General features: G+C 39.9%; 1 protein-coding gene across 2 annotated transcripts in view; it reads right to left on the bottom strand.

Moving 5' to 3' along the window:
• The window catches only part of BMPR1B (bone morphogenetic protein receptor type 1B), a 424,915-nt gene that overhangs the window by 169,063 nt on the left and 239,512 nt on the right, over window positions 1-16,340 (bottom strand). The window contains exon 1 of one of the 2 annotated variants that reach the window (XM_060147587.1): window positions 11,033-11,162. The exons of the other annotated variant lie outside the window; for it this stretch is intronic. The gene's annotated coding sequence lies outside the window, so the exon portion shown is untranslated. Of the gene's footprint in view, window positions 1-11,032; window positions 11,163-16,340 lie in introns of those variants that run through there. 2 annotated transcript variants of the gene reach the window in all.

Below are 16,340 nucleotides of genomic sequence, written 5' to 3'. Positions count from 1 at the left end.
TAAAGCTGCTATGAACTTTCATTTACAAGTTTTTGGGTGAACATCCATTTTCATTCCTTGTGGGTAAAGAGCAGGAGTGAAATTGCTAAGTAAAATGGCAATTTTATGTTTAACATCATAAAGAACTAACAAACTGTTTTCCAAAGTGACTACACCATTTAAATTCCCGCCAGCAATGTATGAGGGTTCCAATTTCTACACATCCTTACCAACACCTGTAATCATCTGTCTTTTTTATTATAGCAGTACTTGTAATTATAAAGTAGAATCTCAGTGTGGTTTTAATTTCCATTTCCCTAATGACTTGTAATGTTGAGTATCTTTTAATGTGCTTATTGGTCGTTTGGCCATTTACTCTTTCCAGTAACTACAATTTCAAAAAAGCCTAGGACGAAGTAAAGCTTAAAGTACATTTTCAAGTTATATATGGCACAGACACAGCCACTCACTTGTTAGCTGAATAAATGAATAAACTAATCAACAAATGGAAGATTAAGGAATAGAAATACTTGACTTATTAGTATATTGTTTCCGTTTTTAAACTAACTTAATTTGAATTCCCATGCAGTTTCGACAGAATGCTTAGTAAGGTAAAGAAACTTTTTAAAAATTGATTAAGAAATGAATGACCTTAAGATACACTGTTGACAAACTTATGAGATATGAATACTACAAATTTATCCAACAACATAAAGAATGAGACAATCCTCGGGGGCAAATATTAGTAAAACAGGAAAATGTTAGTAACCCAAGCTTGTCATCATTTTTCAAAAAGACCTGAGGAAATATATGACTTCCAGTGTAAATGACTGAGGAGAAAGAAAACTGACTCTACAGTGTGCCTAGTTACAAGCAAACTATGGATGGTTTCCTCCTTGTTTTTCCTTTATAGGGCTACTATTAGTCATACCATATACAGAGTCACTTACCTTTAACTCTAAGGTTCTTTGTTCTCAAGTAATAAATACTTCGGGCTCCCGAGACCCCACAGGAAAATCATACATAAGTCTACTAACCTTTACCGCTGCCAGTTTATTGTAAGTACCTACCCATTATTAGTTTGAGAAGTATTGACTGCACAGTTAATAAATAGGTCATTTGTTCTTTTCAACCAGAACAATGTTGTATTCAATATGTAAACTAAAAGAAGAAAAATACTAAACAAGAAAATGATATAGCAAAGAATGTATGTCCTTTTAAACTTGTATTTGACATCATACCAACTAATGCCAAACTAAACTTAAACATTTTATCATTTATAAATAGAAATCGTTTTGAAATTCATAGTGTGTGGAACGCATACAACCACAATCAATAATAAAGCTCAATTATGTTTAACAAAATAAGATAATAATAGTGAAAAGCATCAAGAATATCACGTTATTCCTACAGTTGTTGCTAACTTGACTCATAATAAAACTATACTAATGTCTCTTCATGTTTAATAAAAATAGCTGAGTTCCCAGCTACAAACAAGCATTTCCATTTGGTTTCCTCTTAAAGGCACACATATTTATATAACACTAGGGACAATCTCAAAAAGTGTCTGAAATATAATATTTGCAATATAATTTCAAGCATTTTCTACTTTTATAAAAGTGTACAGTTCTTAAAATCATCATGTATCTTTAATATTTATTTCTTAGATTTATGGAATTAATCATTAATTCAAATTTTTCTATCATTTCAAAATGGAAATTAGATTGTCTATGTGCCAATAAGAATCTTTATGAGAATTTTTTACTCCATTAATCTCTGAGTAGTTCTAATATTCCAGATGACAGATAACTATGATTATCCTACAACTGAAATAAAGCTTTTCTTTCACCAAAAAGACAGAGCTGAGCCGAACTCTCAATACTTGTTACTTTTTCAAGAACAACTCATTCGAGGATCTTTTTATTTATACAGATACCCATAATTAGCAATGTGATAGTAATTTAATGGAACATTAAATGGAACATTTCTAGAAAAAAATACACTATATTTTGTTGAACAGTGGAAATGATATCCTGAAAAAGTACGAAACGTCCTCTCCAAGGCGGGAGGGACATAAAGGTGATCCTGAAATCGCCCCTACCAGAGGGATCTCCGTCAGCTGAAAGGAGAGCAGGAAAGATTGCAGGACTCAATAAAACAAGCTACCGCCAGGCATTCCTTAGGATGGAAAGGGGGAAATCCCAGACAGGAAGGATTCAGCAAAAACCAACTCAATGGGGGAGGGAAATACGTGTCTACCACATTTAAGCTGACTTTTTTTTTTTTTTTTTTTACTATTCATTAATCATATGACAGTAGTTCATAAAAATCTCACTGAATAATTAAATTTAACAGGCAGTAAAAATAGAAATGTACGTTAAATCTGATCATTCATAAAAACATCACTGCTTTATTTTACTGCTCTATGATGAATCTGCTTTCATATGGAAGAATTAAATTTGTAAAGCTGAGGAATATCATTATGCAACTTAATGCCACATTTTCCTAATCAAAACATATTTCAAAAAAAGGAGAAGAAATAGGAAGAAAACAATAAAGCAAACCAATTTTAACAAGAAATGAATGAGATATCCGTTACTCTTGACTGGTTCACATATAAAATGTGGTTGTTTCTACTGGCTGTCCTGCTTGACAGGGCCTGAAATTTTCTTGAAATGTGGTTGGTGTCAAAGTTAACTAAAGAGTAATACAGAGAGACAAAAGTATTTTAAATCTTTTACATCTGCATTTTGGTGGATCTGAATATTGTCATATATTATACATTTCCAAGAGCAAGTTAAATCATACCTTTTTTTTAACATCTTTATGGGAGTATAATTGCTTTACAATGGTGTGTTAGTTTCAGCTTTATAACAAAGTGAATCAGCTATACATATACATATATCCCCATATCTCCTCTGCCTTGCATCTCCCTCCACCCTCCCTATCCCACCCCTCTAGGTGGTCACAGAGCACTGAGCTGATCTCCCTGTGCTATGCGGCTGCTTCCCACTAGCTATCTATTTTACATTTGGTAGTGTATATAAGCCCATGCCTCTCTCTCACTTTGTCCCAGCTTACCCTTCCCCCACCCCGTGTCCTCAAGTCCATTCTCTACGTCTGCATCTTTATTCCTGTCCTGCCCCTAGGTTCTTCAGAACCATTTTTTTTCTTTTTTTTGTAGATTCCATATATATGTGTTAGCATATGGTATTTGTTTTTCTCTTTCTGACTTACTTCACTCTGTATGACAGACTCTAGGTCCATCCACCCCACTACAAATAACTCAATTTCGTTTCTTTTTATCGCTGAGTAATATTCCATTGTTTATACGTGCCACATCTTCCTTATCCATTCATCTGTCGATGGACACTTAGGTTGCTTCCATGTCCTGGCTATTGTAAACAGGGCTGCAATGAACATTGTGGTACAAGACTCTTTTTGAATTATCGTTTTCTCAGGGTATATGCCCAATAGTGGGATTGCTGGGTCCTATGGTAATTCTATTTTTAGTTTTTAAGGAACCTCCATACTGTTCTCCATAGTGGTTGTATCAATTTACATTCCCACCAACAGTGCAGGAGGGTTCCCTTTTTACCACACCCTCTCCAGCATTTATTGTTTGTAGATTTTTTGATGATGGCCATTCTGACTGGTGTGAGGTGATACCTCACTGAAGTTTTTTTATTAATTAATTAATTTATTTTGGCTGTGTTGGGTCTTCATTTCTGTGCGAGGGCTTTCTCTAGTCGTGGCAAGCGGGGGCCACTCTTCATCGCGGTGCGCGGGCCTCTCACTAACGCGGCCTCTCTTGTTGCGGAGCACAGGCTCCAGATGCACAGGCTCAGTAGTTGAGGCTCACGGGCCTAGCTGCTCTGCGGCATGTGGGATCCTCCCAGACCAGGGCTCGAACCCGTGTCCCCTGCATTAGCAGGCAGATTCTCAACCACCGCGCAGTACACGGGCCTCTCACTGTTGTGGCCTCCCCCATTGCGGAGCACAGGCTCCGGACGCGCAGGCTCAATGGCCATGGCTCACACTGTGGTTTTGATTTGCATTTCTCTAGTGATTAATGATGTTGAGCATTCTTTCATGTGTTTGCTGCCAATCTGTATATCTTCTTTGGAGAAATGTCTATTTAGATCTTCTGTCCATTTTTGGATTGGGTTGTTTGTTTTTTTGATATTGAGCTGCATGAGCTGCTTGTAAATTTTGGAGATTAATCCTTTGTCAGTTGCTTCCCTTGCAAATATTTTCTCCCATTCTGAGGGTTGTATTTTCGTCTTGTTTATGGTTTCCTTTGCTGGGCAAAAGCTTTGAAGTTTCATTAGGTCCCATTTGTTTATGAACTGAAGCAATCTTTCCAGTTTTTGTAAGCTTTGATTTCATTTGACTACTGTGGAATAGGTGAAAACTGCACAGGAGTGCCCTTGGAGGGTTCTTTTTTTTTTCTTCCTCAAATTTGCTTCATTATCGTATTTGGCCTACAGTGACCAAGATCAGAGCTGGAACTGGGCTGAGGATAGGTGGGTGGTAAAAGCAGAAAAGGTAAAGATAAAGAATATCCTTATACTTTTCTTTCACGATCCAATAAAGAGATGAAATAATGTTAACAAACAGCACGTCAATTTAGGAATCAACCTGATAACATTTTTGTTTTATTACAAAGAGAATTTGTATTGAACCGTTAGATCAAAATAACTGCTTTGTATAAGTATTTGGAAAAACATATACAAACTGTCATTCTTTTTTGTGTGTGTGTGCGGTACGCAGGCCTCTCACTGTTGCGGCCCCTCCCGTTGCGGAGCACAGGCTCCGGACGCGCAGGCTCAGTGGCCGTGGCTCACGGGCCCAACCGCTCCGCGGCACGTGGGATCTTCCCAGACCGGGGCACGAACCCATGTCCCCTGCATAGGCAAGCGGACTCTCAACCACTGCGCCACCAGGGAAGCCCTATACAGCATATTTTTAAGGAGTGTTTTCCCATATGTTTTCTCATTTGATCATCAGGACAAGCCAACAGGAAAGCACCCCGACTTCACATATGAGGAAATGGAAGTTCAAAGTAGGTAAGGAACAGCCTAATGTGCCAAAGTTTCAAAAAAGACTGAAACTGAACTCGAGTCTTTTCACATTAAACCCTTGGCCCTTATTACTATACTTTTCAATAACACCCGAGGGGCCATATCTCTGTAGAGATTATTTTCTTATGGAAAAAAAAAATTCCTAGGGGACAAACTGAAGTATTCCAATTTGAGGAATATACATTTTTGTTGATAATGGCAACACACACCCATTACTTGGGTAATGACAGTACCACTAGTTAGTCATCCAAAGTAAAAATTTCAGTTTTCCACTTCTGTTCTCCCCTAATTCTCATTAGTGACTAAATACTCAAGAGTCTGTCTTTGAAATAGCTCTCGAGCTTGTGCCCTCTACCCTTCCCTCTGTTCCTACCAAAATTCAGGTCTAGCTTTTATATAACCTTAAATACTGAAAGGCTCACAATCGAGTCTCCTGTCACCACTCTGCCTTCTCCTCCATAAATCTTCTGCACTGCTACTACACTTAACAAAATGTCAACACCTCCTCTTGCCAACAACAGAGGGTTCGAACTTTCAGCACAGAATATAGGCCACTCAGCCATCTCGACCCAGCTCTGTCCTTTAGGTTTCATTTCCCTTTTGCCCGCAACACAAATCCCACATTACACTCTGCTAGCAACCAAACCATATGTTCACAAGAAATGCCGTGCGGAGCAGCACTTCCACACATCTGTATCTTTTCAAAGAACAAACCGAATTCTCTGAACCCTGATTTCTATGGAATAACATTTGAGCTGGTGTAGAACTAGATCTGACTACGTGGGAGTGCAGATTCAAAAATTAAAAGACAGAAAACTTCTTTGAATGCTGTGATGCTGGTATTAAAACTCCTGGCTCTCCTTGCTTGTCTCATTCTTAGAAATGTGACAAATTTAGTGTTTCCTCCTAAAAGCAGAAGGCGAAAGCGTGTACCAGTTCCCAGGCTGCCGGCAGTAAAGCAGTGATAATAACACTGTACACTTTGGGATGATGTGGGGGGACCGGACAAGCGTTTTTGTCCTGAGTATTCACTCGTCTTTCTCTGTTTTATCATCTTTGTGACAAAATGACGCAATAAACAATTCCACAATGTTACTGAAAATGTTCATTTCAACTGCATGATTCTCCTCTTGAATCTAGCTTTCTGGTAGAATTATCCGTAGTGATAGAGATTTTGAAGCAGGATACCATCTGAAAGAGCGATCCTAAGCAGTATTTAAGTACTAAAATTATAACAATAGCACCATGGAACTAACAGGGCTCTACACAGAGAATTTTAAATATTTATATGCCCAAAGATTGCTCCATTTTCTTTTGGGCAGAACAACAAGTTCAAAGTACACTGATGAAAGTTATCATTGGGTTTACTGACAATCAATACCAATTAAAAGGTACATTTTAAAATGCATATCAGGTGTTACTGGAAAATGCGTCCATCTGAATAGCAGCTATTGAAGTTTATCAGGAAGGGTAAATAATGTATAAAAAGTCCCAAGTGAGTGATGAAAACCTTGTGTAGATGACAAGCCACATATCAGTTGGAAGCCAGTGCTCAGACTTATTGGCACCAAGAATGTTTGCTTAATTTCCTAAGTGTGCATAACATCACATCCCCCGGTTGGCCTGGAATACCCTTATTTATTGCTTTATTCTATTAAAAACTTCTTCAACTTACTTATGTTCCTGACAAATCCATTTTATAATTTTTAATCAGCAGTTCTAATGCTTCTTCTGGAGTATTTCATATTTGTTTATGCTTTCATCCAGCCAAACACTTGCTGAGTACCAGTTACTGGCTTGGTACTACATACAGCACAATCCCTGTTCTCAGAGGGGCTGGTGAGGGAGACAGAGACTGGTGACACAGAGACTGGCAATGGCCATGACACAAATGAGCGGAGCACAGGAAACCTAACTCTTCCTGGAGACTGAGCTCAGCAAAGGCTTTTTGGAGGAGGACGTGATAGTTCTTAAAATATAAGTTAACCAGAAAGTACATGAAGATTTCAAATGTGTGGCACACTTCGGTATGATGGTTAGGACCCAAAGTACAGCTGTGAAGTGAGAGCTTCACGTGGTGGCGGGCGGCCCAGGCTTACGTCACCACCCCAAGGGTTTCGACACTGCGGCGGCCCCATTTCTAGGTTTACCTCTTCTTTGCCTGTTGGCATTTTCACTCATTTCATCTTAAGGCTTTATTCTAATTTTTAAAATATGATACCATATTTGGTCTTGTTTTTGGAGAGAAAAAAGATATAATTATGTATATTCCCACAATCATTTTTCTATCAACATTTTAATTCATTTACTCAAAAATGATATATTGAGGAAACTGCTATATGACAGACTTGGCTTTAAATGCTGGGAATATGATGGTTAACCAGACATGCCTTCATGGACTTTACATTCTACTTGGGGGCCGGGGGGGACTAACAGATGAATATAACATCTCGTGGTCCCCCCAAAATGGCCATAATACAAGTAACACAGAATAATATGACAATGCTGGGGAAAAGCTTTAGAGAGGGGGATTAAGAAAAGCCTTGCCTGAAGCAGAGCCCTGGGAGCTGAGTCCTGAATGATGAGAGGAGACAACCATATAGATCTGTAGGAAGCGCATTCCAGGCAGAAGGAATTGCTAATGGAAAAATCCTGGGATAAGAACAATCTTTGGTATCCAAGTGACCAGTAAAAAAGGGGGCGGGGGTAGGGTGGAGGGGAGAGGGGGCACACAATGAAGTCAAATAACTAGACAGTACTCAATGATGTAGGTGTTTTAGGCCAGTGGTTCTTAAACTGTGCTGCACATGAGAATCACCTGTAATGCTTTTAAAAATTCAGATGCCTAGGCCATATACCAGACCAATCACTGAGGCAGGAGCCAGTCATCAGTATTCTCTGAAGCCCTCCATGTGATTCTCATAAGCCAGCCAGGTTGAGAAGCACTAATTTAGGCCACGGAAAGATTTATATTTTAGTCTAATTACAAAAACAGCCACTGGGAGATTAAATTCGATCTGAAATTTCTGTCACCCACCTAAACTGTTTAATTTCTATCTGGATACCTGGGGAAAAGGAGCAATACACCTTAGGAATACATTAGTTTCCTAAGCAAATTCTTCTTAAGAACAACAAAAATAAAAGCAATTATTGAAACACTTCCCTCTAGAAATTCAAATAATTTAGGTGAAAATTAGTTCTTTTGGAAATGCCGCATGCAGTTATATCCATTCCTGATTCATTGCTTTAATGTATTCTCCCTGTAAATTCTGGGATATATTTGGTTATAATTTGTGAATAACTTTGTATCTCTGAAGAAAAATGATACACAAAACATTTGAGATAGTAGTTGAATTCTGCTTACATTATTCTTTTTGATTATTTGTCACATTAACTGTGGGATTCCTCTAGTGTGAGTCACATGATCCCGTCCACTGTAAATGGTACATCATTTTGTAGCACGTAGTTCTGACAAGAGTTCACCCACTAGCACTGCTCTGGGAAATCATCTTTGAGGAGAAATGGGGTTTATTTAGTAGAACTGCTGTACCTGAGAATCTCGTCATTGGTTAAAATATTTAGATACATTTATCAGGTACAGATGGCATTTCTATTGTTCAAATAAACACCAGAGTACCTTTTCTTGGACTGCACCTAGTAGAGAATAAAGTCTCCTAATGGTAGTCAAATGTCTCATTTTCCAACTCTTCAGTGTCAACTTAATTCTTGTTTTTTAAGAGCTAATAATCATGCCTAAACTGAGGTACCTAAATTAAAGAAAAGCAAAAGCCATCAAGTCCTGGTCACATTTCAGGCAAGAAAACCAATCAGCTAAACACCGACTTAACTATCACGTGGCTTTATAGTCCTACAAGCTCTGCTGAGATACCCATCTCCTCCAGCTTTCACAAGTATATTAAAACACACCAACTACCTGAAGGAATTTTATTTAAAAAGTCAACCACTCCATAGAAAATAAGCTTCGGAGATTCCTTAATTTGCCTACCCCAAACAATATTTTATCCAAATTGCATATGTAAAAACTGTACTTCCACCAATTTTTCTTTAAAAGAATTTCAAGACATTAGACACATTTCCTGCACAGTCCGTTTGTCATGGAATTCACAGCATGTGAGTCAAAAGGAATGACAACTTCTACTGAACCCTTTCTTGTTAAAGTTCTATCTGATAAAGCCAGCTGAGCTATTCTAGCTCAAAACAGCCTTTGCATTCTTTCTGTACCTTTATGAAGACGCACAGCATTCCCCACTTGTATTAGGTACCTCTTTTCCAGTAGACAATACATTAATTGAAATCAGGAGGTATGTTTTATGCACTTTTGCATATTCACAGTACCATTCTTTGTGGTGTTATACAAACACCTAATTAATGAATAATGAAGACTTATCAGCCTCCCACTGTTGAAGGTAAGACACATTAAAGCAGCACAGTGCTGGAATGAGCTTCTGCAAATACACATGACCACTGCCAAGCCCTGCCTAGCACTCTCTCCTCCTTGGTAAAATTTTTTAAAATTGAGAAATACTTGAAATGTGAAATGAGAGGTACTGCTATGCTCCAAGCAAGAATAGAGGACCAGTGAAAAAGAGCATTTGATGATTCAAGACTGCAGACTCAAATGAAAAATAAAATGGGCCATAAGTTCATTCAATCACTCATTCCTTCAGTAAACGATTTTGAATAGCTAATATACACCCAGCACCTATAACATACAAAACTAAATAAGACAAAACTCCAGCCTCCAAGTAGCACACAGGCAAAAGCTATAATACATATTAATAAAAGAAATGCAAGAGCTATGCATAAGTGAAAAAATACAAGTGCCTAATTCATTAGGGAGGAAAGGTAGTCATGGAACTAAGCCTTAATGGGGTGAGTAGAATTAGTCTAGGAGAAAAGGCAGAGGAGGATCCATTCCAGAAAGAGGCAGAGCAAAGGCAGAGCTCTGAGAGTTAGTATAGTCCATTCAAGGAATGACAAGCAAGTCTCTGTGGATGAAGCAGAGGCTGCAGTGCAGGGAGAGACAGGAGACAAGGCAAGAGAGGGAGGAAGGAGCTGGGCATGGAGGGCCCAGACTTCTATGAAAAGGTACTTTGGGCTTCCCTGGTGGCGCAGTGGTTGGGAGTCCACCTGCCGATGCAGGGGACGTGGGTTCGTGCCCCGGTCCAGGAGGATCCCATGTGCTGCGGAGCGGCTGGGCCTGTGAGCCGTGGCCGCTGGGCCTGGGCGTCCGGAGCCTGTGCTCCACAACGGGAGAGGCCACAGCAGTGAGAGGCCCGCGTACCGCAAAAAAAAAAAAAAGAAAAAAAAGGAAAAGAAAAGGTACTTTAACTTTTATCCTCCTGGCAATGAAAAGCCAGTGAGCAGTTTTAAGAAGCAGTGTGGCATAAGAAGACCTGCAAAGCTGTGTGGAGGATGGGTGGAGGAGAGGTAAGCAAGAAGTATAAAGGCCCAAAAAGACTTTTAAAATTATTAATAAATTTTGGTTTATCTGCCCCTGCATAATGCCAAACACATAAACTCAACACAATTACTACTCTGATAATCAGTAAGTTACTGACTTCCTTAGAAAAAAATAAGTTTTAAAATTTGAGGAGAAAACTAATAAATAGGACATCTTACTTCCTACTGAAAATGAAGGACAAGTTCAATTTTCATGAATAAGTAATAACACGAAACTAAATTGTTAATACCCTTCATAATACAATTAAGATGCTAAATTAATTAAATTGAAATGAGCTGAAAATATTTATCAAAATGTGACATTCCAATTATCTACTCACCTCATGTTACTTTTATGTTACTTTATGATCCAGTTTTCAATGTTGTCATATTATTTTGTCATTTGCTGCTTTTATAAGTTTACTGTTTACCTAATGATCTAACTTCGTTTTAAAAGCAATTCAGTAGTCTTAAAAATCAGGTTGAAATTAAATGAACAAACCTACCGCCAATTTCACTAGGCTGCTTGCTGGAATTCATATTGTATCACAGAGAAATTTACCTGAGGGAGAACTGTTGAGGCAAAATTATAACTATGACATGGAATAAGCAATCCTATGTTAGAGCTTATTATATTATAACCATACTTGGCATATATTTTAAAAGATCATTCAAATTACCGTTAATAATGCACTAAGTAATGCTGCCTTCAAGTTTACGATGACTGAATTTTCACTGTCAATAAACCAGGTTGATTGCTAAAAAGTGGTATACTTCCTTAGGTACTATAACTGCAATACACTGTGATGATTTATTCTGGTATTTTCCATTCATTTTATATCACCTTTGATCCAGTTAAGAGCACTAACTGGAACCTGGTCCTTGACAGCCCTGGGAAGACATAGTCATGTTTCACACAGCTAGCAATTTTCTGGTCCTTGGCTTTCATAAGCTGCTGCATGGCTGGCACTCCTAAAACAGCTAGCTGGAGAGCACTGTCGCTGAAAGCCAAGGGAAGACTGAAGCAATAAGATGCAGTGACAGGGTCCAGCCTATGCAGACCAAACATCCAAAACAGTCAAAAATTTTCCAAAGCACACGTGACTCAGTTACATAGTGACAGAAGACAAACTAAGCTGATGTGACCAAGAAGAAAAGAGATGCCAGCAGCTGCACATCCATCGCCTTTAATGAAGGTCTCACTTCACTCATGAAGTTCAACCATATGTTCTTGGTATTTCAAGAGATTAATTTTAAGCATTACTGAGACAATCTGTCAGTTCTTATGCAGGGCTAGATTTTAGGAAGAAATGTAATTTTTCTTAATTTTTAGGAAATGTTTTTCTTCTTTTCTTGCAAAAACACAAGGTTTCTATAGCTGGCCAGTTAAAACTATTACTATTCATAAGCACTGCATGTCTGAGAACTTGATACAACTTAAAACAGGTACCACCCACAATCCTAATTTTGGCTTAGCCAGGAGAAAAACATCAAATTTAGATCCCCATTAAGTGCTGTAACTAGAAATTCACTGAATGTTTAAGTAGTAAAATCTGAGGATGAAGGCAAGGATGTTAAGTTTGTTTTGTTTTGTGTTAACATAAAAGGCTCTAACTAGGGACTTCCCTGGTGACGCAGTGGTTAAGAATCCGCCTGCCAATGCAGGGGACACGGATTAGAGCCCTGGTCTGGGAAGATCCCACATGTCGCAGAGCATCTAAGCCCGTGCGCCACAACTGCTGAGCCTGCTCTCTAGAGCCCGCGTGCCACAACTGCTGAAGTCCAGGTGCCTAGAGCCCGTGCTCCGCAACAACAGAAGCCACCGCAATGAGAAGCGTGTGCACTGCAACGAAGAGTAGGCCCCGCTCTCTGCAACTAGAGAAAGCCCGCGCGCAGCAACAAAGACCCAATGCAGCCAAAAATAAATATAAATAAATTTATTTTTAAAAGGCTCTATCTATGGGCTTCCCTGGTGGCGTAGTGGTTGAGAGTCCGCCTGCCGATGCAGGGGACATGGGTTCGTGCCCCGGTCCCGGAGGATCCCACATGCCGCGGAGCGGCTGGGCCCGTGAGCCATGGCCGCTGAGCCTGCGCTCCACAACGAGAGAGGCCACAACAGTGAGAGGCCCGCGTACCGCAAAATAAATAAATAAATAAAATAAAATAAAAAGGCTCTATCTATATTTCTATCAACATCTATATCTATATTCCATAAACTTTGAAGTTAACCTGTGAAGACTGGATAGAAGTGTGGTAGATTTCATTTTCCAACAATGGCCACAACAATATCTCGCATCCCAAAGGCTCTTCTTACATCCCACTGAGAGATGGGGTATAAATTCTCTTCCTTGAACCTAGATGAGCTTATGACTACAGTGACAGCGACACTGTGCTTCAAGGCCAGGTGATAAAATATGATTCAGCTCCCACCTGACTCATCAGAACCCAAGTTCTTGAAGTCTTTGGCTGCCATTTTAGCAGTCTGACTATGCAGAGGACATGATGCTGAAAGACCAAACTACCAATGGCAGGCACTCAGAGAGTCCATGAGACTCCATGAACAGAGATATGCCTGGACTGCTCCGAGCTGCTTCAGTCTCCTGCTGTTCTGGCTCCAGATACCACTGACCCTGAGTCAGAATCACCCAAGTGAGCTCTGCCGAAAATCCTGGCCCACAGAAACCACGAGAGGGGATAACATTGTTTTTGCTGTTTCAAGCCACTAAGTTTTATAGTTCTTTATTAAAAAGCAATAAATAACTAGAACATACTTTGATACCAGAAGAGAAGTGGTATAATAAACACAAGTAAACTCAAAACATATGATACTGGCCTTTGGACCAGACAGCAGATGGAAGCCTGAATGAGATTGTTAGCGGGAGCCTGTTGGGCCTCAGAGGGTTTGACTGTGAGGGCTCCAGGGAAATGAGAGCTACGTTTTTGGAAGGTGGAGAAAAGGAGATTCTTGCTACGTAGTTGAAGAACATTTAATACGATTGTCCACAGTGATGTGGAAAATAGAAAAATGTACCTGATGAGCTCCAAGGATCTAAGCTAAGGCGATTTCTGAGTAGAGTGCTGAGATGGGCACCTGCTTTCCCTTTGCTCCTTGTAAGGTGTGGGTAGAGAGAGGCGAGTTACAAAAGGAACTCTACGGTTGTCAGCAAAATTTGGAGGAAAACAATAAAAAACAGACAGAACTTGCTGGGTTTGAAAATAACACTTTTCATTCCCCATCACTTCAGAGAGCAAAAGAGCCTCAAGATAAAAAGAAGCCTCGGGGAAAAGATAAAAGGCCAGGTGTAGCCAGAAAAACCTGGTCTACAAGTAAAGGTGAGCATGGGACTATAAACACCCTGTATTAACACCTCAGGAACATCAAGGTGGTGGCCTCACAGATCCTTTAAAACAGATAAAAGGCCTTCAAAGGATCTTAAGGGCATAGGAGCCAATTTTCTCTGCTCAACAATAGGGCTACTAAGAATCCTATGCGTGAGAGCAGGGCAAGGGGCAAAACAGGGCCACTAGGTCTAAAACAAATAAGATACAAGGATATAATTACAGTACAGGAAATATAACCAATATTCAACAATAAGTTTATATGGAGTATATCTATAAAAATATCAAATCACTATGTTGTATACCTGAGACGAATACAATATTGTAAGTCAATTATACTTCAATTTAAAAAAAAAAACCATCTTAAGGGTGTCATCCTACCACAGTGTCAGAGGGAACCCCTGAAAAAAGAACAGTTAGCTCAAAAATTTTCTGGGTGTGGCTTTTGCTAATAGAGTGGACTATAAATTAACATATAAGAAACCCTAAAGACTTTTTAAAGAATTATACCAGCTGGAGCTAAAAGGAAACAAGAACAATACAAACAAAAAGTGGTTTTTGGACCTCTAAACTTCCATGCACAGGTAAAAGGTTGAGAAAACTTGTCAGGAATAAATACAGTCCATGTTTTTTTCGAAAACAAGGACACGGTGGGAAGAAACAAGAGTCAAAGAGAACAATTCCCAGAAACAGACTGAGCCCCTACTTAAGCGAATGGCAGCAAGACTATCTGGGTTTGAGATCTGCTATGGAATATAGCAGCCTCCCTTTTTGAACAGGTGGGACCATAGAATTTTCCCGTGCTTGTCATACCATAAAATGTTGGCTGTGTGAAGAGCAGATAACTTATGTCTTTAGTTCAAAGCTTTTCAGAAAATCCTCCAGTTTAAGTATTTTCAATATTCAGGAAGCCTTACTCAAGGAGCCTCATTTGCACCTGGACTTGACTTAGAAGACAAGATCCTGGACTTGAAGGCAATGCAGTAATGGAAGGAAACTTAGGGGCTTTGATGGCAAGAATAAGCATTTTTTACATGTGGGAGGGTGTAAATGGTTGTGGTCAGGGGATGGACAGTGGCAGATAATCACAATAATATCTCCCATTCCACCATTTTCTTCTTATAACTCTGATCCACCTCAAATTTTTAAGCTAACATTAAGTGAAGCTATGTGATTTACAGAGTCGATCATAAAAGGCAATGCATCTCTCACCTTGCTCGCTATAATACTCAGTATCTAAGTGTTCAGCTCTCATGTTAGCAGGGTGACTGCCTTGAAGCTGCCGTGCTGTGAAGAAGCCCAAATTACCCCTTGTAGACCGACCACATGGACAGGCCCTGAGATTACATGAAAAGAGAGCGATGCTGGACGAGCCCCCAGCTGCTTCGGCTGCCTGCTGTCCCAAGTCCAGTCACTGACTGCAAATGCACGAGAGCCAGAGCAAATACCCAAACCCTACGCACATTCCTGACCCACGAAGACAGTGAGAGGGAACAGTTGTCATGGCTTTAAGCCACTATGGATTGGAATGATTTATTTTACAGCTAGATAGTAGAAATTAAAAGCACAAATGATTACATCTCATTTTGGTTATATATGGGAAATAAAAATTTCTAAAAATAGGAATAGATATCCTGATCAAAATTTACAAAGAAAAAACAGTATTTTTAAAACAAGTTGTCTATAAATCTTTAGGCAAAATCATTACGACATCAAGGTATTAAAAAAAAGCAAAGTAAAGGATGTGCAGATTCAGACACCAAATTACCGATGTCTCCAAATAAGGACCCGAATCTCTGAGAACCCTTGAGGACATTCCTTGGACAGTTAGTTGTTCTTCACTTGTTCACAACCAAGCAATATTCTGGGTCCTATCTGCAATGCTGGCCAAGGACACATACCTTCTACTCACCTGGCCAACAGCCAAAGCCCACATCCTGAGGAGATCTGGGAGCTTGCAGAAGCCCCAGCACCTTTTATGACACCTTAAGTAAACTGGAAGCTTCCTCTCTGTGCACTCACTGGCTCTTCAGTGTTGGTGAAGTGGTCTACCTATTTGTTGATGCTATATGGCTGCGGTTCCCGACCTTTTCGGCACCAGGGACTGGTTTCCTGGAGGACAACTTTTCCACGGACGGGGTGGGGGGAGGGGGATGGGGATGGTTCAGGAGGTAACAGGAGCAATGGGGAGTGGCAGATGAAGCTTCGCTCGTTGGCCAGGCCCTCCCCTCCTGCTGTGCGGCCCGGCCCCTAACAGGCCATGGACCAGTACCCGTCTGCAGCCTGGGAGCTGGGGACCCCTACTACGTAGATCCATATGAATCAGGGCACAACTGAACTTCAAACGCACTGAACTCCAAGTGAGAGATGAAGAGACCAGAGAAAAGACCAGAAAGTGGGGACCCCTGAAAACTAATCCAAGAAAGGCTAGAGAGAGACAGTAAAGGATGTGGAAAAAAGATTCAATGTGGAAAA

Source organism: Lagenorhynchus albirostris, chromosome 4 (genome assembly GCF_949774975.1).
Source record: "Lagenorhynchus albirostris chromosome 4, mLagAlb1.1, whole genome shotgun sequence".
NCBI classification, from domain to species: Eukaryota; Metazoa; Chordata; class Mammalia; order Artiodactyla; family Delphinidae; genus Lagenorhynchus; species Lagenorhynchus albirostris.
The sequence above is the reverse complement of the archived record's forward strand: the minus strand, read 5'-3'. Positions and strand labels throughout refer to the sequence as shown.